This window comes from Bombus flavifrons, chromosome 1, assembly GCF_040668555.2.
Source record: "Bombus flavifrons isolate JBK064 chromosome 1, iyBomFlav1_principal, whole genome shotgun sequence".
In the NCBI taxonomy this organism is placed as follows: Eukaryota; Metazoa; Arthropoda; class Insecta; order Hymenoptera; family Apidae; genus Bombus; species Bombus flavifrons.
Window position 1 is genome coordinate 13,852,822 of NC_138442.1, and position 22,330 is coordinate 13,875,151.

General features: G+C 44.6%; 2 long non-coding RNA genes across 6 annotated transcripts in view; one reads left to right on the forward strand and one right to left on the reverse strand.

Annotated features, from left to right (window-relative positions):
* Positions 1–22,330, forward strand: part of LOC138189917 (uncharacterized) — a 145,726-nt gene that overhangs the window by 12,556 nt on the left and 110,840 nt on the right. For 4 of the 5 annotated variants that reach the window (XR_011176156.1, XR_011176157.1, XR_011176161.1 and 1 more), the window contains exon 2: positions 3,929–4,099. This is a non-coding gene — a long non-coding RNA (uncharacterized LOC138189917). Of the gene's footprint in view, positions 1–3,928; positions 4,100–16,990; positions 17,193–22,330 lie in introns of those variants that run through there. The other variant, XR_011176160.1, reaches the window with a different exon arrangement.
* LOC138189934 (uncharacterized) overlaps positions 1–22,330 on the reverse strand; it is an 88,298-nt gene that overhangs the window by 5,614 nt on the left and 60,354 nt on the right. The gene's annotated exons all lie outside the window — the stretch shown is intronic.

Below are 22,330 nucleotides of genomic sequence, written 5' to 3' on the forward strand. Positions count from 1 at the left end.
CTTAACGCGGCACCCTTGGAAACTCGTGTCCAAAGACGAAAAGAAAGAAATCAGATTGGAAGTTTTGGGAGGGCTGTTTGATATAGGCTGTCTAATTAAATTATTAATTCCTTGTCGATGAAATTGCATACTGTGACTCGAAAAAATTTACTTTTAGTTTTATAATTGAACAGCACTCGCATTACATAAAAAAAGTTTTACAGGTGAATTCTACGCGTACAGAAAGATCCGTCAACGAGACTATAACGATTTAAAAAAATTGATTGTGGTTTTATTATCGCGTTCTAGTACATTCCCATCTCGTCCTAGAATCTTCCGAATCCCACAGACCGATTCAATTAATCCGATCTCCCTACGAAGCGTCATCCGCGTCGAGTTTCTCCAGATACCGCGTTTCCGTGTGTACATATATACACGTCGCATTTATATACGTTTTTCAGGGATGCAAATGAATTCCGCCTTGCCTTTCGTAATTCCATAAATTCGTTGTTCGTCTGAACTGGCTGACAGACGGAAAGACGGGTAAAGTGGGGCGGTAGAGGAGAAAGGGGTGGAGGAGGGTAGAAACGGGGGTGGCGGAAGAGCGAACCGTCTGGTGGCGACGCGACGAGTGAGACGAAGAGATGGAAGAACTCGCGAGGGGAACGGTGGGGATGCAAGAATAATTGAAGACGAGTTTCCTTCGGTTCGCGGGGTGGCGTCAGGGGTGGGTTGTTGATGGAGGCAGCACCAGATGTTATCTTCCTCCTTGGGGTGACGCCATCAACTTTTAGACAATGCGAGGACTTTTCGGCGAAATATCAAACTTCGGTCTCGTCTTGTCGTTGCCAACCCCCCATCCAACCCTCTTTCACCGCCTCCCCAGCTCGCCACCTTCCATCGTACTCGACACAGCGCGGTGAATTCGCCACGGCGAGCGATTGTTATTAAAATGTAAATTTTCACGGAAAATTTGCTCCCATCCGCGAAATGGGACACGATATTAGTATCGACGTTGAAGGTATCGTGTTTCTATTAGAATTGACTTCTGCTGTCTTCTTTTTTCGCCTCTTTCACCTTTTAAGCTAACGATCGCGATTTTTTACATTGAACTTCTTAATCGAAGTTTACTCTTTACACCGTATCTTCGACGAGTCTGATCGCCGCGCCGCGCCGACCTGACATCGACGCGAGCGTAACAAGCTCTCCTAGTGGTCGTTCAGGCGCGAGTTAAAAGAGCCATCCGATTCATCGTGCCAAGAGGGAGAGATTGGAGGCGCGGAGATAGGAGCGGCGACCCTCTTTTTCTCCTCGAAGTGAAGGTAGTACGGGCCGGCGATTATGGCCGTTCGAGTCGTGGAAAGGAATCGAATGATTTGATCTCGGCGCGATAAAAGGCCGAAGGTAAGCCTGCACGAGAACTGGAAGAGGAAAGAACGAGGCGAACTAGGGGAAGGCCGGTGAAACACGACCACCTTCGAGAGGAAGTTGGATCCAGGTAGTTCTCGACTGTTGGGAAAAGGAGACGCGGACATTTCCGATGCAGAGGCAAAACAGTTGGAATCGTGGTGGAAAGAAAGAGCACGAGAAAGGGGTGGATTTCGCGTAGAGGGGTCAGGAGGTCTGGTACCTTTATCGACGCCATTCTTACTCGTAAATTGAATCAAAAGGAGCGAAATGAGCAACCGGCCCCCAAAGGGAGGAGGAGGGGGTGGTGAAGAAGTTGACTGGGAGACAGAGCAACGAGCAACGACGATGGCTACTACGGCGGGGGTATTTTAGCCGGAGTTAAAATGGCCCTTTAATCAATGTCCCTTCTTAACTACAAGCCATGAGATAAACGACCGGAAATGACGGCCCGATAAGAAAATTGCTTACCCGACGTCTCCCGAGAATTGCCTCGATTTTCCAGCATCCAACGACGCGTACGTTCGCCCTGACTTCGTAAATCGTTATCAAAATGGATGTCCCCCTCCCCTTAGTGTCCTGTCGCCACTTCGTTTCACGATTTCCAGTTCCCCAGAATTCACGCCCGTCTCGTGTGCCGTTCGTCGCACGCAAACGAGATTTCCTGAAGAGTACGATAGTCTTATCGCGTAACCGTCGTTAAATCTCGACTGGCCGATTTTCGACGAACAGGAAGAAATCGTCGCTTGTTTTTCCATCTCTCGTGCCTTTTACCCTCCGTTCTCCAAGGGAAAGCACGAACCGCGAAAATATCCCGTGACACGTAAAAGCGTGCTCCTTGGGTCGGGAATAGCTTGTTAACCGTGCAGCAGGTTACACCCTCGTTTAACCGCGGCGACTTATTGCAGATATCAATCTCTGGTATGCGAACGGACCTCGCATTTGCATGCACGCTGGTCCGTTTCAGTTGCCGCGACAGGTGCAGCCACCGCTAAGATAACTCGGCATTTTTGCGCCAATTATTGGCATTTCGCAAAGTTTCGCCGGGTTGGATAAAGCGGTGGCCTTAACGAGCATCGTGGCATAATGCGTTCTCTTTGTTCGAGCGCGTCCTCCACTTTTGCGGGCGCAGCTGCCGCGCTAAAGGTTCTCCGGAAGACACGTAGCGAACGTCGAATTCGACACGGTGGGCGATAATTCACGGGTGAAGGGTCAACTCCTGTACTCATTTAACTTATTTCGTGGCAAAACCACTTTATAACGCACGAATGGTCTTCTCTCGTAAATCAAACGTAGACAATGCGTGTTCCTATATCTCGAACACGTTGTTCCCTCTACTTGGACTATCGTCGAAGTAAACCATCGACCTCGAAATTGAAACGACAAGGGGTCTGGTGGCGCTCGGCGTATAGCCGTGTATCGTCATTGATATTCATCCGGTTCGTGCAGCCGCCTATCGACACACGCATCGAAACCGCTAACCGTGAGAAGAGCGCGCGTGCGGTCGCCGCAGCAAACGGATGAACGAGCGAGCGCGTTCCGCCATGGGACGGCCGCGCCTATCTAATCTGTTACAAGTGGTAGAAACGTTGTTTGTTGCGTATCTGGAGCAGCGTGGCGGGCGATCCAAGCTAGACCGCGCTGCAATTATCATGCAAATAGCCGACCGTTTCGCAGCCACGAAATCGTGAGGAATTGAAATTCGTTGCTGCGAGCTGTGGAACGCTCGAACGCCGGAACGACCGCGAGGGTTGTCGGCATTTTAATGCACATTCAAACGGAGAAAGAGAAAGAGAAAGAGGGAGGCGCGCGGGTAGCTGGGACGCTCCGTGGTCGAGAAAAGGGTAGAACCGGAGGACGAAGAAAGAAAGAGGAAAGAAGCGAAGCAGAGGAAGTGGAAGAGGACGGAGTTGAAAGGAAACGATGGAGGTTGGAATGGAGGAGCGTGGAAGGAGAAAGAGGACACGGTGCAGCGAGAACGAGCGGCTCGACACGCTGTTAAGTATGGGTTTACGGCAGATACATATCGCGACGTATATATCGCGTCTCAGCCGAGGAACTATGCGCCGCTGTCGAGGAGGTGTTGGCAGCCGACCGGGCACCGCGCCGAAAGATGCCTTCGATCGCTTGCACGCCGATGATTTATATAATTATTAGCCAAGAAGTATCGATATCTCTCAACTAGGCAGTGACGGGCGAGTTACAACGATTGTTTGTTTGAAGACTTTTACTTTGTCAATAAGGGAATGATCGTTTGCGAATTTCATACATATTTCGTCTTCTAGCTCGTGTTATCGGATTTAGCAGTTGTTCAACAGAGTCGTTCATTTTCTTTTAAAATTTTGACATATTATTGGCGTTGGCAAACGATGTTTCATATCTTTGGAGCAAATGTAAAGAATAAAAATCGAACAACGGACTGGCTCATGATATTAAAAACATTTTCGCTCAACAAATAAAACACATCACTCATTCACCGCTCGATTGACAATTTCTCTAAAAATTTAAAATATCGAAAATGTTCCTAAGCGAGTTGTATCAGTTTGCTACAGGTACCAAAGAGATCACTGGCAAGAGTCAGGTCTGTCGCGCAGGTAAACCACTCGTTGCATTCCCTCGAGATTTATACTCCAAAGAATGCCGTGGAGAGCAGCTCGGGAGAGGCCTGCACCGTGAATCGAGAGGAACCATGGCACGAGGAAGGGAGATCGGGGTAAGGAGAGGGTAAGGGTGAAGGGTTGCGTCTCCGTATATATACAGCGAGCATGTGGCAGGAACAGCGACAAATATATCGAGGTATTTCAGAGGAATTGAGCCGCGCAGCTCGCGCTGCTGCGCTTTTACCGCGGGGTCACGCGAAATATGCTCGTTCCTTCTTCGACAATTTGATCCCACCGCAGAGATAGCATTGTGGTCCTGGTGGACGCGCGCGAGCGCACGCTACTTCGATGCCTGTGAATCTCGCTACGACGATGTAGAGACGGTGACCAACGCGATCCTTCTATCTCTTTTGTTGCCTGCCTTCGGTTCTATTTGTTTCTCCGTTCTTTGCGGATATATTTATATACCACGACCGAGACCCATCGATAGTACCGTGTGCTTTTCGAAGTCCGTACTTAGTCGTCGGCATTCGAGCTTCCATGTTTCTATGTAGTACCATTGCTGTACGCTTCGCCCGTCTCTTTCTTCTTTCTTTCTTTTCTCTTCAAAACTTGTATATTTATTTCATTTGAAAAGGGCAGACCAGTTCAAACTGGACGGCTATTCGGTTCAAGTAAGCATTAAATAGTAGACAAATATTATAAATTATTTAATTTAACGTAGTTAAATTTTTGATCCAATTATAAAAGGAATTATTTCTAAATCCAAATATCCCGTTAAATATCGTCTTTAAAAACGCCGTTAAAACGCGTTATTAAAGTAGCTGTTACACGAGTTGACTGGAACGTTACCTCAGCCTTTCGGATCTTCGCTTGATTCCTTGGGTTTCGAAACGACTTTCGGTGTTCACCGTGGTGCTCGATTTGCCGTGCAATCTACGTGACGTTCGCGCATGTTTTAACACGTGTTTCACGCAAAAATTCACACCGCGATCCGGCGATAAGCGAGACCGATCTTGCGGCTCAGGGGGCACGCGGTGCCATTATACTCCCGTCGCGATTTTTCGATCCTCTTCGCTGTAAATATTCCCCTGGCACGGCCGTGCCACGATCCTGCTGGCCGGGAGATTCCAATAGTTTCCTTCCCTTTCGCCGCGCCGTTTCGGGAATGTCGTTTTCAGATCGCTATCGCACACCTCACTTCTGCGTGAACCAAGCCTTTGGCTCCGTGGTTTCGCCAGTCTGCCGTTTCTGATTCCACGATCACGGTAAAATTAGCTTTTCACGAGCCCTATAATTACTGGTCATCGCAATATCGGTAATTGGGTTTTGACGAACGTTTCGAGGTGTAAACGGTTGAATTTCTCGGATTCTTATATCTTTCTGTTTAATGTTTGGGTAGCTGCAAGTTTGAAATATCAAGTCGTGGACGAGTGTATACTTAAATTTTTCTATCTTTGCATTTGTTCGGAAGCGACTACATTTCAAAAGTTTTTAATCTTCAAACTCGCGAATGTTCAAATCCTCAAATATTTAAATCCTCAAATTTTGTAATAGCAAATTCTCAACTTGAGAAATTTTTACCATTCAACGCCTCGAGTCGCTTAAAGTAAAAATGCTCGAACGCATAAAAAACAGAATTATCGGAATCCTTATCTTACATGGTTCGCAATTTTGGGGATTTTTAAACGGAATCGTTCCCACCGTTTTTCTATGTGCCACTGAGATTTCTGCTGCTAACGTAGCGAGCGACGGAATTCGCGTTACCGTAATTCAAACGGCGACAATCCCGATCTCTGGCACGACGCTTTATCATAGGCGCGTTACGCCATTTATTTCGTGGCAGGGCTTTTTTTAAATTCCGTTTCGTGTTTCTGCGGTTATTTTTGCGAGCCACGAGCATATTCAGTGCTCGCTGCTAGAGACACGTCATAAAATACACGCGTGTCGCCGTTTCAAGTGAACTCGAGCGTACAGAATCCATAAAAGTGACGAAGACACAGATTGCCAGACGGATACGTATTACCTGGCGTGGTGTAACGCGTCGCGCCCTCTTTTCCCCGTGATTTTCATGCTTTTTTCCCCCCCGGTCGATTCATTCGCTGTAAACACCGTCAAGTTTCAACATCAATTACGCAACCGTTCCGGCCAAACTTTTTTTCACTTGACCGCTCACTCGTCGCCTGTTAGCCGCCAGAAAATTTCCATGAATTTATCCAATTCATCTTCGCTTTTATACCCGATATGCGACCAACTGCTAAAACACGAATTTTGCGTTATAGGGCGTTACGAACGAAAGTAGGTGGTATGCATTTTTTAGTACCAGGTTTAAAATTACCGTTTGATCGGCAGTTTAATGTATTCTATACGAAGAACACACGAGAAGGTTATTTATCATATTTATTATTTATATCATTATCATTGAAAAACCAGACCTAAAATTTTCGACCCTTGAATTAAGAATTTCCCCACTTTTACGATCTTTTCGCGTCTCTCTCGTCTACTCGATTATTTTCTTCGTCCGAGACTCCAATAATCGCCATAACGAAATCTTTCCAATTCCACGAACTTCTATTAAGAGCTTCATTAACAATTTCAACATCCGTCCGTGGATTCTCCTCCAAATATACTCAGCAAGCACGTGGATTGCGGACTGGGACATAAACAGCGCCGCGTGGGCGCGTCTGCGTGATATAATGTTACGTAGGGACGCTACCGACCGGGATAATACAGCTACACGAAGGCATTATACGTAGGCAAGCGTACGATCGCGCCTCGATGAGAAGTGGGTTGTTAGGTGCATACAGGCTACCCGCCATAATTCACGACGACCCGCGAATTATGGAGTGGTTTGCACCGGCGTTGCAAGCTGAACGGCTCGCACCTGGAAAACGGCGACCTGCTCGTTCAGATTCGAGATTCAGCCTCGATCATTTCTCATCGTGGTACTTAGCTCGTCCAAGAAATATCGTCTGTCTCTTAGACTACTTTATTAGCTATCCTCGACGATACGACGAGCGAGCGTCGTTAAAAACGTTCGCGAAACGTGTTCTTGTTTGATCTTACAGATTCTCAAGAATATCGTTCAGATATTGTAAACGATACGATTAAACTTGTTGATTCTACAATTTTGTGTGACATTCCGTGTAATTCAACTACAGACCGTTATTTCCTACACGGTAAAAGTTTCATGCTCGTACTTTAATTTTATGTACCGCATTTTATGGGCAGATGTCGAAGAATGTTTCATGAAATTAGTATTCACGGTGTTCTCTATATGCTCCCGTATCGTTCTCGTATCTTCATCCCTACTCGACCAGTCCTTCGATAAGTATCGGGTATTAGTACACGCCAGGCCATTTGCCTGACAAGTTCTCACATAAACCAGTAATAAGCGAAGAGTATAGGAAAGTAATTCGATGTTTTTGATCGATCGACGTCTGTAACTGCAGCTATAATTCAACCTGATTTCTATATTTTATCGAATTTTCGATATATTTATGACGTAAATATCTTTTGTCAGTTGATATTGATCAAAGTATCATTCGATATTTCTAACAACCACGTAGCCATATTCGCCACACTCGTTTCGCCTTCTTTCCTAGATCAATGATTAACAATCGTGGAACGTCTCCGTCTTCCTATCGCACACGTACGCTCGCGCGTGGTCACGCGTACGCTAATTGAAAACGGACGATCCTGGCGAAGTCGCGCATACGCACGTGGGCGTGCGCAGGATCTCGAGTCAACTCGCAGCTGCAAGAAGTTCGCGCCGTAATTCACGCCTCGTGGTGCCGCGACGTTCGTGCACGGCGACCGCATTCGCTCACGTCGATGGAGCCGCGTAGCTTTCGCCTTTTTCGACGCGGCCTCTGCCTTGATCGGCTGGCTAATAGTCTAATTAGTCGCGGCGGTCATTGCCTTATACAGTAGACCGCTTCAAGGTGGCCTGCTGCGAAACTTTGCCGATCATGCGTTGCGCGACGATGCGACGTGCGCGTATTCCGTGTACTCGCTCCCCCTCACGAATTTTCTCTCCTCTTTCGCCAGTGTCCGTCAATGTCGCTAATTGGGCCTTGGAGTTCGCTACATTCGAAGTTCTGTATTGAAATTCATTCGTACTGATCGCTGGTTGAGGCTTTGTTATTTTCGGAAGAATCGTTGTCAGAATACAATTTTACGCTATTTTCGATATTTTCTCAATGAGATTTAAATGAAAAGAACGTGGGTTTCGATATGCAACCTTTAACTCATTTTTTTTCCATCGCTCTTGTAGACAACGTTTGCAAATCATTTCGCGTATTTTAAATCCTTATCTCGAGCGAATACTTTTAACCGCTTAATCGTTCCTTCGATAATTTAGGTTCATAATTACACGAGATCAGCAAGTATCCTAATATCCATAAGCGGAGGTGTATATCTTCTGTAGCGTCTCGTCGATGAACGAAGAGGTGGAGATTCCAATCGTTAATATTCATAATAAGTATTTCGCGCGCTTCTTTGTCCGAATATCTAGCAGGGAGATGGGTTCAGCGAGAGAAGCAAGTCATTTGATTAAATTGAATTTATACTCGACTAGACGCGCAACCTGATTTATCGATATTATTTTGTGCCGCGTCACTTACGATGTATTTCGCCGTCATTCCAGACAGCTTCGATGATCGAATCAACAAACATACAAGATACATGCTGCTTTTAAAGCAGCAACCACGAAACAGCCTCTGTTTTTGTCGCTTACCAAGCAGCCTGCTTCTGGAACACTGATTCTTGGACGAATTAGAGGAACACAGTACTAACGAATAAACGAATTTCTTCAGGATTTCGGGGGGACGTACACCGGTCTCATGCTCGTCGCGCACGGTGCCTTCCTCTCGAATCACTTTTCGGCAAAAAAGGCCGATCAATTTCAAATTGATGGTCCGGTTACGTTAATTAGTAAGTGGAGGTCCGCCACGGCGAGAAAAAAAGACGCGGCCTGGCCCGAAGTTGTTGGTGAATTCACGAGGCGGCAAGTTGCCGGTTTTATATTCGAGGGAACCGAGGTTCGGACGGTAATAGGTGTAGTTACGATGCTTTGAAGTTTTTACATCGCCGGAATCGAACGCTTAAGCGAGACGTTCGCGTTTAACCAGAGGGTTCGTTCCTCTCGAGTTTACATCGTATATAGAGTCTTCGAAATTCGAGATGTTGGATAAATCCCATTCATACCGGTTTTAAAAACGCGAGATTTTTGGTTTTACGAAATTCGACAATTGCTTATTATTAGAAACGTATAAAATAAATTAGTGAAAAAAAATTGTAAATCGATTTTTCGTCTCTGGTCTTATCTCGATAATAAAGTTAATTTATACCAGGTGCCCAAATATTTATGCATGATAGGGGATACATACTGTATAGAATGTGTGAATAGAGCGTAGATAAGAATATACGATGCACGGGTTTCCTAACGTCCGTACGAACAACTTGTTGACCGTGGTAATTACGTATTAGCGCGTATATATGCCCTGTAACAATGTAATAATTGTTCCGGCCTACCCTCTGGTTTAGTTATTTTCTAGTACGCTTGTATCATAATTTGATACTATTCGCCTCTATACAATGTTGCAGATAGATACTATAATTGGTTGTTGGGAGTAAATCGAGATTGAATACTCCGCGAGCTGTGGGCTACACGGCTCTTGATCGATGCACCACTCTTGTAACGCGTTACAGATAGGAAATTAACGGTTCAGAACTTCATTACTCATTACTTATGTACTATAATATATATTAATTTATCAGAGACGGAAATCAACATCCTTGGAATCGTAGTATAACCACGTGAAAAGATAATAAAACTGAAGGTCTGAGTCTCACCTTCCACATTTTCCAATGAGCAATTTCGTATAAAAAGTCTGTCAGCGAAGCGTGAAAAAGGTTAGTTAAATTATAGGAAAATATTCCTCAGCTTATTACTTTAAATCCTCCTATATGCTCTAATTAGTAATAATACAAATTAGATTGGGAAATTACTCGCAGTACTTTCTAAATAATTACGAAATCACGTAAGGAGATTACCAAGGAATCATATAGATAAGGGAAATATTTTCTCTGCTCTCGAATATTATTAGCAGAGCTAGTATATCTCGTGCAGTCAGCAGATAACGTATTCAGTTTTTCTTCTTCTTTCCCGTCGTTTGCTGATAAAATCACCATGTATCGCACAAATTTTTTAATTATGAAATACCGTATATCTAAACTTTCAACTCCATAACCGTAATTATCTTCAAACTCTTATCATGGTGTCTTATCGTGGTTGCAGCAGTCTGATCTTAATCTTAAGGTATTTAATTGTAATTTGTATTCTATGTTTTACGCGTTGTTGTTGATACTTCATCATGTGTGTGAAAACAGAATATAAATAATAAAATAAATACAATAGAATTTTATTTTTCCGAACGAAATTTTTATTAACATTTAATTTTTCAACAAAAAGGGTTTTCTCCTGAAGTTCGAGTAAGTGGAATCATATTGCACTTTAAAATTATTTAATCTATCTATAACTCTCATGGATCACTATCCAACTGAAGACACGTATCCAAACCTATTTCTTGTACGTTCCGTTGTTGGAAAAGCTAGGACGGGCGTTGCACGCGCTACTACGGTCCAATAAAACCATAAACGGAGCTACGCTGCTGTGAAATAAGACAAAGGCCCGGTGCTACGTGCTCGGTGAACCGTTATTTCCTGAGTGGCTGGGTACATCGTACGCTGATACAGATAGAAGGAATTTCGAGGCGAGAGCAACTTAGTTAGCGACACTTCCCCTAGTATACCCTGATGTCGCCGGACAGGTGTGTGGCGTGTGTGCACGCGCGTTCTACACGCGACCGCGTGAAACAGACGTGTTAACACGCGCGCGAATCCGCTGCTCGCAGCGGGGTGTGGTATCTCCTCGTGATTCCATCCTTCGTCTACTCTCTTCCGAGTTTATAATGGAACCGCCTTACCAGCAAACGTGTCTTGTTTCTCCAGTTGCTTAGGTTGGAGTTAATTTTATGGTCGTTGCTCTTATCCGAGGCAGATTTCAATTTTTTCAAACAATTTAATGTGTCGACTATAATTTTCTTGATATAGTAATTATCTGAGACTATAGCTATGATTAGTCTTAGGCTGAAACAGTTACAACGACGACGACTACTCCGGAACAATTAAGTATATGCATAGATTCTTATGAACATGCGTTCACTGTAACCATAATCTGAAAGATGTTAATTTTATTTAGGGTTCTGTTGATTGAAAGTGGTCTCGGTTTTGGGAAACTGCGTGTAGTTTTACAAGAACGCGGGTAATTGTGTTCTTGGGAGAAATGGTTGTGGCGCTATCCGTTCGAGAAAAAAGGTCAGTTTAAAGTTCAGTTACGTCGTCAGTTGCGTCGTGTAAAAAGAAGTTAAGGAATGTGATCTGCACGTAGTAGTGGAGCGAGCTAAGGTGGAAATTGACGTTTTATGCAACAGTTTCATTCGCCTACTACCGTCGATAAATTATGAAATGTATATTTTACCGTGATTTCATTACGAGCATACGTGCGAGGTAACGCGAGAAATTCGATAACGTGTTATTACAAAACCTGATCCTTCAATTTCGATACATATATAATCGTCAAAATAAATCTTTAGTGAAAAAACGGAGCACCGTGTATAACGTTTCCCTAATAAATACTAAAAATTAATACACCTTTCGAGGAATATCGTTACCTAAATTCAAGAAAATTACCATAATAAACGTTGCTTGTGAAACATCTAGAATCTAGACGCATGTACGGGCTGTCGATGGTATCGTTCGACGGTCAGGTATCAGGCAGACTTCCTGCCGACGGAGAGCACCAAGCGAAACGACGGCCTGCTCGAAACATCGCGTCCTCGATGGCGGCTTCGTATCTCACCCTCGTTTCAAGGGACGAGCACGTGTGTGCGTGTCCTCGCTTCCTCCGTCTCCGCCCCCGCGGACGCCATCCTTCGAAAAGCGCCCCGTGCGTCGGGACACCTGTGCACACCGCACCTTAAGCCTTATCCTCTGTCTCGATAGCGTATCATTTTAGGATCGAATTCTGGAAAACGCATAAGTCGATCGTATGTGAAAATCTGGATAACGCGTCGTGTGTTTCTTGTTGTTAGCTTGAGATTTTGGACAAAGTAGATTTTTTGATGATATCTATCGACATGATCTACATCTTTTCGATCAAGGAGGGTAATACTGTGAAAAGGAAGGTTTAAATAAAGTATAGAATTCTATTTTATAAATACATCTCGTACATTATTCCTCGTATCTTGCTCTAAAAAATATTTTTTCTCAAATGCCATTAGGTTACCGGATCGCATTAGGTTCACGATCCTTTTACGTTCTTTTGTTTCTCAGCTGAAAGTATACTGTACATCGACACGACATATACAATTTCGGACCCCCCCTGGCGAATCCTTCGGATCAATTCGTCACAGTGATAAATTCCTCGCGACGTTAGACAAGCAAAACGACTAACGAGCGAAAGCGCGAGACATCGTTGAATCTCGCGCGAGGATCTCATCGGACCACCGCTGTCCAGGACAGAGTCGTTCTCGCGGTGGACAAATTTCCAGTCGCGAGCAACAGCCCCGTAATCTGTTGGTCGCGAAGATCGGGTGAAAACTGGCGTGGCTGAAGGACGACAGTGCCTTTCGTCTCACCCTGTTGGGCCACAGGGGACATAATCCCCAAAAGTTGCACAGCCTGCAGCCACGGGATCGCGCCGTTCACGAACATGTGTCTGACATTTTTAATCGTCGGATTAAAATAACTGATGCCAAGGTGTAGCCCTGGAATCCATTATCCGGCGGATGAGCGAACGGCCACCCAAAGTGTCGCGTGTCCCCCGAGACCTGCCAACCAAAGTGGACCCAGCTCTAAGCCCCAGTGTGTCTCTTTTTGATTTTGTCTGGGGGTAGCCCGGCCAGAAACGCTCTTCCTCTCTCCTCGTTTCTCGGAAACAAAAGAATCGAGAGAACAGCCGGAGAGGTAAGCTGCTTCCTCGAATATTAAGTGGTATAATCGATGATATACAGCCCCGATAGCTGGACTAAAGCTTCTCTCGCGTTTTTTAGTCTTTTTCCTCTTTCTATTTGTTTTGGCGATGCTGAGATTTTGCAGTCTTGGTGTCTCGTTAATTTCTCACGAAGATCATTCATAACGAAGATCATGGAATGGAAATCTCCGTTTCGCCCCTCGTAAAATTTTTACTAATTAAATTAATAAAACTTTCTCGATACAGATCCTTGAATTCAAACGCTGTGATTTCAAAGTGGAGCGTGTACAAGGTCTATTACGTTATGATAGACAAAGGATGTTAGCAGTAGCAAGAACCTTTTCTTTTTTTGCACGTGTGTAGGTCGGAAACGAGGAACTCGCCCACGGCAACACTGCGGTCGAGAGATTTCTTTACTACGGAGATAATAATGATCAGACCCTCGGCCGACTTAAGAGTTGCCGGAGGCCTCAGTTTACTGGCAAATTACTCGGCATCCTGCACCCACCGGTGTAACAGTCATAAAACTATTTTAAATAACCACCGGCCGCCTTGTTAGCTCGTGATCCAACCATACTTCCCTTGCCTAAAACTCATGTAGAACGTGAAATTTCTTCTTACCTTGCTGAATAATTCTATCGGCGGTTTCTCAACAAAAAGCCAGTGCTTTTAAATAAGTCATTTCCACGGACATCTTATTTAACAGATACAACCATAAAGCTGATGGTATGCCGTATTTAAAAAACAGTGTAAGTACTATAATCCCAGTTCGTAAACGCGCAAAATTGCAATCATTATCGTTTCATCGATCGTTATTGATGAAATCAAAATAATGTCTGTTCATCAGCGATAATATCAAGAATTCTATACGTAATTGTTTAGAGCTACGTTTTACACTCCGAAAATTAGCATCGTCCTTTCTCAAGACACTGATACAACACGTTACTTCCTCCGTATCTTGAAAAATAATGTGAGCGAGGAGATCGTGAGAAAATCAGATGTCCCTTGTGAGCGACAACATCGAGCGAGAATCTACAGTGTAGAGCGTGTTGATTCTACATGTTCACCGAAAAGAAGATCATTATCCAGAAGATGGGCACGGCTCGCCGACTCGATCTTTCCCGACCTATTAGTAACTAAACGTTGATCTTTTAACTGGTAGCCACAGCCACGGAGTTTAATTACGACGGTGAAACGCGGTTGGCACCTTGGGAATTGTAGCTGATATTCATTACTCTAGCAAAGTACGGTCACGCAAGAGCATTTGTCATTGATAGATGTGTACACACGACCGCGTGTGTTCGCTTTTGCAAAACGAGAGAGTGAACGAGTCGTTGACGAAGTCGGATAAAGGGAGCCAAAAGGGAAGGGAAGAGAGGGTGAGACAGGGCCGTACTTCCGGAGGGCGGTACCTCAACGAGGCACCTCACAGAGGCAGTCCGCACGACCAATTGACCGTGTGTGTACGTGCGTGGCTTACCTGCATGCACAAGTGTTCCAAGTAAACCCTATCGTCGGCGGCCATGTTTCTTGCACTTTTGTCGCACTTTCTGCAACTTGCACGTATTCACTGTCGCTGCCGCTGTTTGGCCGTCGGAAGAAGGATCCGGAAGGTCGAATGAAGTCTCTAAAGTACCGCGTTGATCTTTTTTAGTTTCTTATAATTTTGATGGTTCTCTATGGATTGAAATTTATGAATTGAAATTTTGATAAGGTGTTGACAGGCTGTTTTTCCTTGCTCCTTTTTCTAATTGAGTGGAATGTCGAGATAATAGATATTATTACAATAGGAAGGTCGAACGAAGACTCTCAAGTACCTCGTTGATCTTTTAGTCTGTTATGATGTTTGTGGATCGTTTATGGATTGAAATTTATGAATTAGAATTTTGACATGCCCGATGTTTTTCTTCGTTATTTCCTTTGATCGAGAAGAATGTTGAAATAATAGATGTTATTACGAGAAGCGAAGCGTTAAAATAAATATTCGCCATAACCGGCAAGTCGATTTGAACGCGGCGACATGTTGGAACTTTCGTCACGGGAAAATAAGTACAAATAGAGAGTAAAGGTAAACGGCGGTTAGTGTCGACGAATGCCTATTTTGCAAGCTGGTAGCCGTGTTCTTCCTTCCAAGAAACCACTTGGATGTTTACCATGAGCACACTTTTGCCCTGTAGGGTACTCGGAGGCATGGTTCTTGCCAAAGAGAAGGAACGGGTGCGCGCCAAAGCCGGCGCGCCGACTGTGTAAGTGCGTCGAAAATTAGCCCGGGAAATTCTGCGAAGGTCGCTTCGTCGTTCCACCTTAGATTTTCTTTGCTAATATATTGCGGTACCTCACTCATCACGATTTAAAAAATTTAGTTTTAATTCATACAATTTATTACAATTTGAGAAATTGATTTCTTTGTTAATTCTTAATTCCATGTTTGTAGAAGTTTTTTTTCGAAGGAAAGCCACGATTGAAAGATTAAACTTCCATCAGAACAAAGCGCAGATCGGTGATTGAGAAAGAAATGAACATTACACTTTGCAGGGAACAATTCCATACTTAGCGATATAATAGCAATCACTAGCGATTATCTCTCCCCGGGGAGCAGCACGTGAGCGCTAAAGTGCTAACAGTATTTCACAATCCATAAGTTCTTGGACAATTATCGTGTTCGATTACAAAGCCGCGATATCACGTAATTGCGAAAATGCGAGCGTAACTGGCTGACGGTACGCTTTCCCGGTTACGCTGGAAAATTTGCTCTCGGTCGGATCGGTTTGGTTATCGTTTTAAAATAAACCGTGGGAGGCCGTGCTCTGTATTCCCATAAATACGGTTTCATCGTCGGCGTCGTCTGGTGAATTCGGCAAACAACGAGGCGGCGCCTCGCGTCGCGCTTTTTGTCGGTTAATCAAAATTAAAATTCAGTTGGAAACGCGAGAGTACGCGCGCGCACGCGCGCGGGTACGGGACGCGGACGCGGAGCGACCGCTCTGCGGCCGGGCGTATCCAATTAAAAAAATGAAGTGCTTTTTCATATTCATCTCTACCGTTCCGTCTCTCTTCGCTCCACCCATTTGTTCGTAAATAATAATTAAAAATACTCGTCTACGGTTCTGCGGCCGCTCGCTCGCTCTCGCCATCGTGCTAATATTAGTCTAAAGAGAGCGTAGAGTAAGAAAGAAAGAGAGTAACCGGTGCTCGAATATCCACATTTCCATCGCTTTTCCATCCCTTAGCCCCGCGGCCAGCCAACCAAATCCCTTCAACTTCCGCCAAACGTACCTATCCTCGTCATTCTCCTCTTTTGCATTCGGGACAGCTCGCGCTCGCGACGAATTTGCAAGCTTTTAATATAAACGCGACGCATATACCGTCGAATCCGAGTGTTGTTGCCTGTCGCTGCTTCTCTTCTCTCCCTCTATCCGTCTTCTTTCCCGTCTCTGCCTATCTCTGTCTACCCGCCAGTTTATCCCAGTCGGGGGCTTTCTCGTCAGAGTCCCTTTATGAATAAATCCGGCGCGAGTCGTTCTCACCTGCAATCGCCGCGGTAACGCGATATCCTGTCTCGCGACTGGATGATATCTTTCGAGCTCGGAGCGAGAACGACGTCCGATGTCATATAGGAAACTCGCCTTCCCTGTACGTATACGGAGTATTTAATATTATATGGCCGGAAACGTTGAGGCGTTAGGCTCACGATGTGTGCTCGTGTTCGTCCTTGCAAGAGGGACAAGCTGACGCGTCTCGTCCACTGAAATATTCGCTCCCTTTCACGCTCTCGCATTCCGCGTGTCCGTAAGGGCGTAATTGAACGAACGCGTTTCGACAGAGATACCGCTTTAACGTCTGATCCGCAAATTCATTTGTTCTGACTGTTTGATCTCGATGCTATCGCGATAAAGTGAAAATAACTAACTGTTCATAAACGGTAGCGGGTAGAACTGATTACTATATTATAGTTTGTTAATTTCAGGACTTCTTCGTATTACCAATATCTCCTTTTTTATTGTTTTGCGAAATCCTGAGAAATTCGCATCTGAATGCAGCGAAGTTGCAAGCTTTTACGAGGAGGATACTAAGTCAACGATATACATACTGTCTCGGCTTGTCAAATCTTCAAACGTAGTTGGTTACTGCGTGTACTGAACTTCGAAATACAAGCAATCAAATACGAATACTACGTAATCATAGTCTTCCACGTTACGGTAGAGATATAGTTGCAGCAACCTTCTCCTCGCTTCGATATTTCATGCACGCGCCATGCACTTGGAATGTAGCTTTATATTAACATCCATCTTCTTTTAGCTATACGTGAAAAATACGTGGAAGGGAGGGAGTAAAAGGGAGTGAAGATTGATTATTTCAGGACATGTGTACGCGGCTTCGACGAGCCGGAAATGCGAGCATATTTTGCCCACGGGCCGTTCTAATGAACGGAACGACGAACGAAACGAGCAATTGGGGCGCGTGTACGCGGATTCGATGGCTCTTAAACTGGATGGGCGGATGGGGCCACGTGCCGAAAGAAAACTCGACAATGGGTCGAACACCGTGCTCCGTTGACCCACGTGGCCAGCCACTTTTCGATTTCTCTTCCTCCACGTCGACGTGATTGATATGCGGGACCGCTGGATCCGCCGGAGAAAAGCAACATCGTGTAACCCCAGTTTTAAACCACTTGGAAAATATTGAACTTTTAGTTTCAATTGATACGCAACTGTGTACAATCGTTGAAACATTACTGCGAATAGTTGATTTATAAAACTTTTCTTCCGAAGAAAGTTTATCCTTTTGATGTTAGAATATACGTAATTAATACATTTGAATAATTTTCCCAAGTATGTACATATATCAAACCGGAGCCTTCAATTACGCCTTTTATTAATGTTTCAAAAGAATATTTCAACGCAGTAACACATTCGGTCTCTCGAGAACAACCCTCATCTCGTCAACACGATTTCTCTGCGGACTCCATTGGGCTTAAAAAAGTGGAAACCAGCTAAAATCGGAGGTATACGAGGTAGTCGGGTCGGAAAGGGTCAGAACAATCGTCTGTTTCTCGCTATTCGGGGGAAGACGCTGGCTAGAATCCGGGCAAAGTCTAGGGTCGAGGGTTTAGTGTGCGCCTCTCCTCGTTGGCACACGACATCTTTGCTCCGACTGCTCGTAAGCACCCTAAACAAAGGGATATTGAGAGACTCTCGAGAGAGATAGGACTAAGAGGAGGATAAGACGGGGCCGAAGAGGTGGCGCCGCGACGCGGGGGAATAAAAGGGTAGGGAAGACGAGCTACCACCTTAGGATCGGGCTGACTCCGCCACAATGGTGCGTCGTCGGGAATCCAAGGGGTTTATTAAAGCCGCGGTTGGCGATACAGCTCACGTTCCCTGCTCTTCCACCGAGGCACCCTTGCCGTCCTCTTTCGTCGTTCACCTTCTCTGCTTCTTACTCCTACTCTTGCCTCGCCTGGATCTCATCTTTCCCTTCCAAGCTCGACCGTGGATACGCTCTTAAGCGAGGGTGTCCGAAGTCGGGTCACCTACGTCCTACATCTACTCGGAGTTTAGAGAAGACCGCTTTAAGCTTGATCCTCCCAGCTCTTTCTACGAGAACTGTTCGAAACTAAATTTGAATTCACACGACTACCTCTACGATTGCTGGCTGCATAATGTAACTCATGTTGTCTTTTTTGTGTGTTTAAATATTTGATAACCATCTTGATTTGCCATATACTCATCAGGTTATTGTTACGGTGCACAATTGCTCTGACGACCCATAGCCTTATCATTCAGTTTCCTCGTAACGATACAATGTTGCTAACCAAAAAGTTCGTATGAAAAAGTTCGAAGCAGCGAACGCGGGGTCGTATTCATATTTCACCGTTGCATAAATCAGAAACAGCGTCGTGGTGACATCCGGGGGCTTTTATCGACGTGGGGACATTACGCTAGCAGAGCGACGTACGCGTGTAAGAAGGCGACGCTGGGTAATCGGCACCCTAGAAACACGTGTCTCGCGTCCCCCAACCCGGACCAGCGAGAAGCGTAGCCCGTTGAAGGAGAAGGTCTCGTTCGTCGATGAACGCTTCCTTTTCCGTCGCAATACCAGCCACCCCGGCGACACGGAACGCGCATTAGGCGCGACTGCATCCTCACGCCCCGCAGCTACTTCCATGGAGCCGAGGACACGGACCCTGAGACGTTTGCCATTGGTGAAGTACGCGTTATGACGGCTCTGATGTACACGAACGATTCCGTCGCCTCGACATTTGTCTTTTGCTTGTACGAACTAGGCGATTCGAGAGGATACAGCTGGCTGGCTTTACGATGGATTTGTCAGAGAATCGCTTTGTGGTTTCCGGACGTGGATCGTTTCTCTTTGCGAGACTTTTATATTAATGGCATACAAATTGTTCTGAGTGGAAGGCGAATAACTTTATCAGTATGTTTGCTAGATCATTATCGAATTTAACTTTGACTTACTTTTTTGAGGGATACGTGAAATCAAAGATGTATAGCAATGTGCCTCTAGCATATACGACTAATAACGAAAGAATATTTAAAAAAAAGGGGGGAAATTAATTGCCAAAACTACGAACATTCTAAATAAGCAAAATCTCGATATTCGCTTGGTATTTTCAAGATCTTTGCTTCAAAAATTCATCGCAATCACTTCAAATCCTGGACCAGCAGCGAAAGGAGCTAACCTGGGTGTACTTTTCCGATCCAAGAGGACATCCGTGCCTTTCTTACGACGAGTACTTCTTCAGGTTCGTAAGATCGAGTGGTCGGTTCCTTTGAAATAAGAACACCCCACCTCCGGGATCCTCGTTCTCGAGGATGGTGTCTTTATTAAAGGATCCCGAACAGCCTATTTCGTCGTCCACGTTCTCCTAACTCCAGTGTCGGCCAGTTATGGCGCAGCAACCGCTGCAACAGCAGCCAGCCAGGTCGTTCGAACTTTTTATCGACGCTTCATTGGTTCAGCACCGGCATAATTAACGATATTCGTCGGAGCTATCGAGAGTGGCAAGAACGTTGGCTTTATGTTGCTCATCCTGGCCAACTACTCAAGAATGAAACTTTCCTAGAAAGAAGTTTGTCCCACGAACTCGCGTCCTGGATATTCGTGTGGCTTTCACCTTGAATTTATTCTCACATGATTTCGCAAACTGCTTTTTTCTCTCGGAAAGTCTATTACGTTGGATAATTCGTTGTTTATTTATTTGCATTTTTAAATTATTCTATCGTCCGAATTTTAATTTGTAATTAAACTTTCGTACTTCACCCGCGTTCGCAATTTGTCTAACGAAATTCGTGGAGAATTACGCCGTCGAACACGAAAATTAGAAAATTTAGCTTCTCTTATCCGACTACAATGACCGACATTACAAGGAATTTATTCCGCTCGTCAGTACGACGCGATTCACCTCGTGCGAGAAAGCTACGGATCGCAATTGAGCAGGCTGGAAGTAATTGCGGAAGCGAGTCGTTTGAATATCGTTACTGCGATTTATATTAAGCCGGCGGAGTCCATTGTGTTCCAGCCGCGAGGCTGTCTCGCTCGGTCCTATTCCACTTTCGCGATCTTTGTCCTCTTCTATCTATCCGGAGATATCTACGTAGGGTGGAATTAGACGAGTACGTCTATACGCCGTCACTCGTGGCAGATAAACAATAAAACCAGAGAATTATCTTTACCTGAAATCATTACAATATTGTCATTACTGGTTTTTTAATTGCTTTCGTTTTGCGAATTTCTCTTCCGCAATAAGATCTTTCTTCTTTCAATCTCTGCATATACTTTCCACTATTCGACCTTACAATTTTTTGAAAAGCATTTAGAAAATTTTATAATATTCCATAGTAGGTACGTAAAAATAAAAGATCGTTTCTAGGATGTACGTATGTGAATGTGAAGGCACAATTTTCAGTAGATTGTATAGGAACAGGCTGTAAAACTATTCCTAATACATGCTGTATATCCCCGTCCCGTTTCCTCGAGGTTCGCCGGAAGTTGCATTAGCGTCTCGTGGCTGAAACCAACGGGGTGGGGAAGCGGTGGTGCTATGCTTCCTGGACAAAGTAACCGCGCCATTGTCGCAACAAGCCAACCGCTATCGCCCTCGCCTCCTTTTCAACCAGGACCAGGGTATGCGTCCATTGTACTCGCATCGTGTTAACTTATTTGCACGATATACGACGCGATGCCGGTTGGAAACGCGCCTAGCATTCCTTCGTTAGAATCGGTTACGTGCCACAAACAGTTACCATCCTGAGGACAAGATCCATGAGGAAACTTGTATCTTTCTTCGTGGTACACGATACATCTCGCAGTTGCCAACATTTTCTTTACAATTCTTGATCGAAAATTTCCTTAAGGTCCTATTAAAATTTGTCTTCAAGTATCGAATCTGTTTGTTTTTCAGAGCGAGAGTAACATCAAGGTTAAATTCATAGGTATCTGATTTAAAATACTTCATTTATATCGACATCCGGTATCTTTAGATTTTTCTCTAGAATTAATACGTCTTCTTGAAAATTATTTCTTGTCCAATCCGCGAATTTTTCAACCGCAGAAATCAGATTTGCTAGGTGAATAAATGATTAACGTCGAAGACTGCTCGATAATATAAAGAACTTGAGATGACAGTTGTGTTATTTTGGGAAAGCATTGAAGTGCAGTGGTTCCGCGAGTGAGAATATAGCGACAACGATACGTCGAACGAAGTACGAATAAAACAAAGAAAAAAAAAAAAAACAGCAAAAATACGAAATTACTCTCGCGGTATAAATTTGGATGTTAAAAGGTGCAACGCACCTGGCCGCGTCACGGTCGTTCGATTCTGGCGTTGCCCGCGGGATGGAGGGATATATTTATTGCTTAATTCGCGCTTCTTTGTTTCATAAAAGTGAGAAACAGCTTTAATAACTGGCTACGATGGAAATATAATGAGGGGTTGCTCGAACATCGGAGATGCTACACCACGCGAAAGAAAGCGCCATCTTATAACCCGTTTCGGTTTCACGAAATTGCCGGAGCAGCGGTTCTTTATCAAGAATACCTAAGTGCCCCGATTATAATTCAATAGCGCCGCATTTCTGCAATGGAATACTAATTCTATCCAGGTAGAAATCCGTTCCGCTACGGTGTACGTCGAATCTTGATTAATTATCTTTGTACATCTGCAAGTCCGACAGAGAAGAAGAAACACTATCGATATCCTGTCCTCGAGAAAGATTTCAATCTTGTTGCGATTAAAATTTATTAAAATTTCGCAAGATTATTCCATCGAAAGAAATCGCTGTCCCTT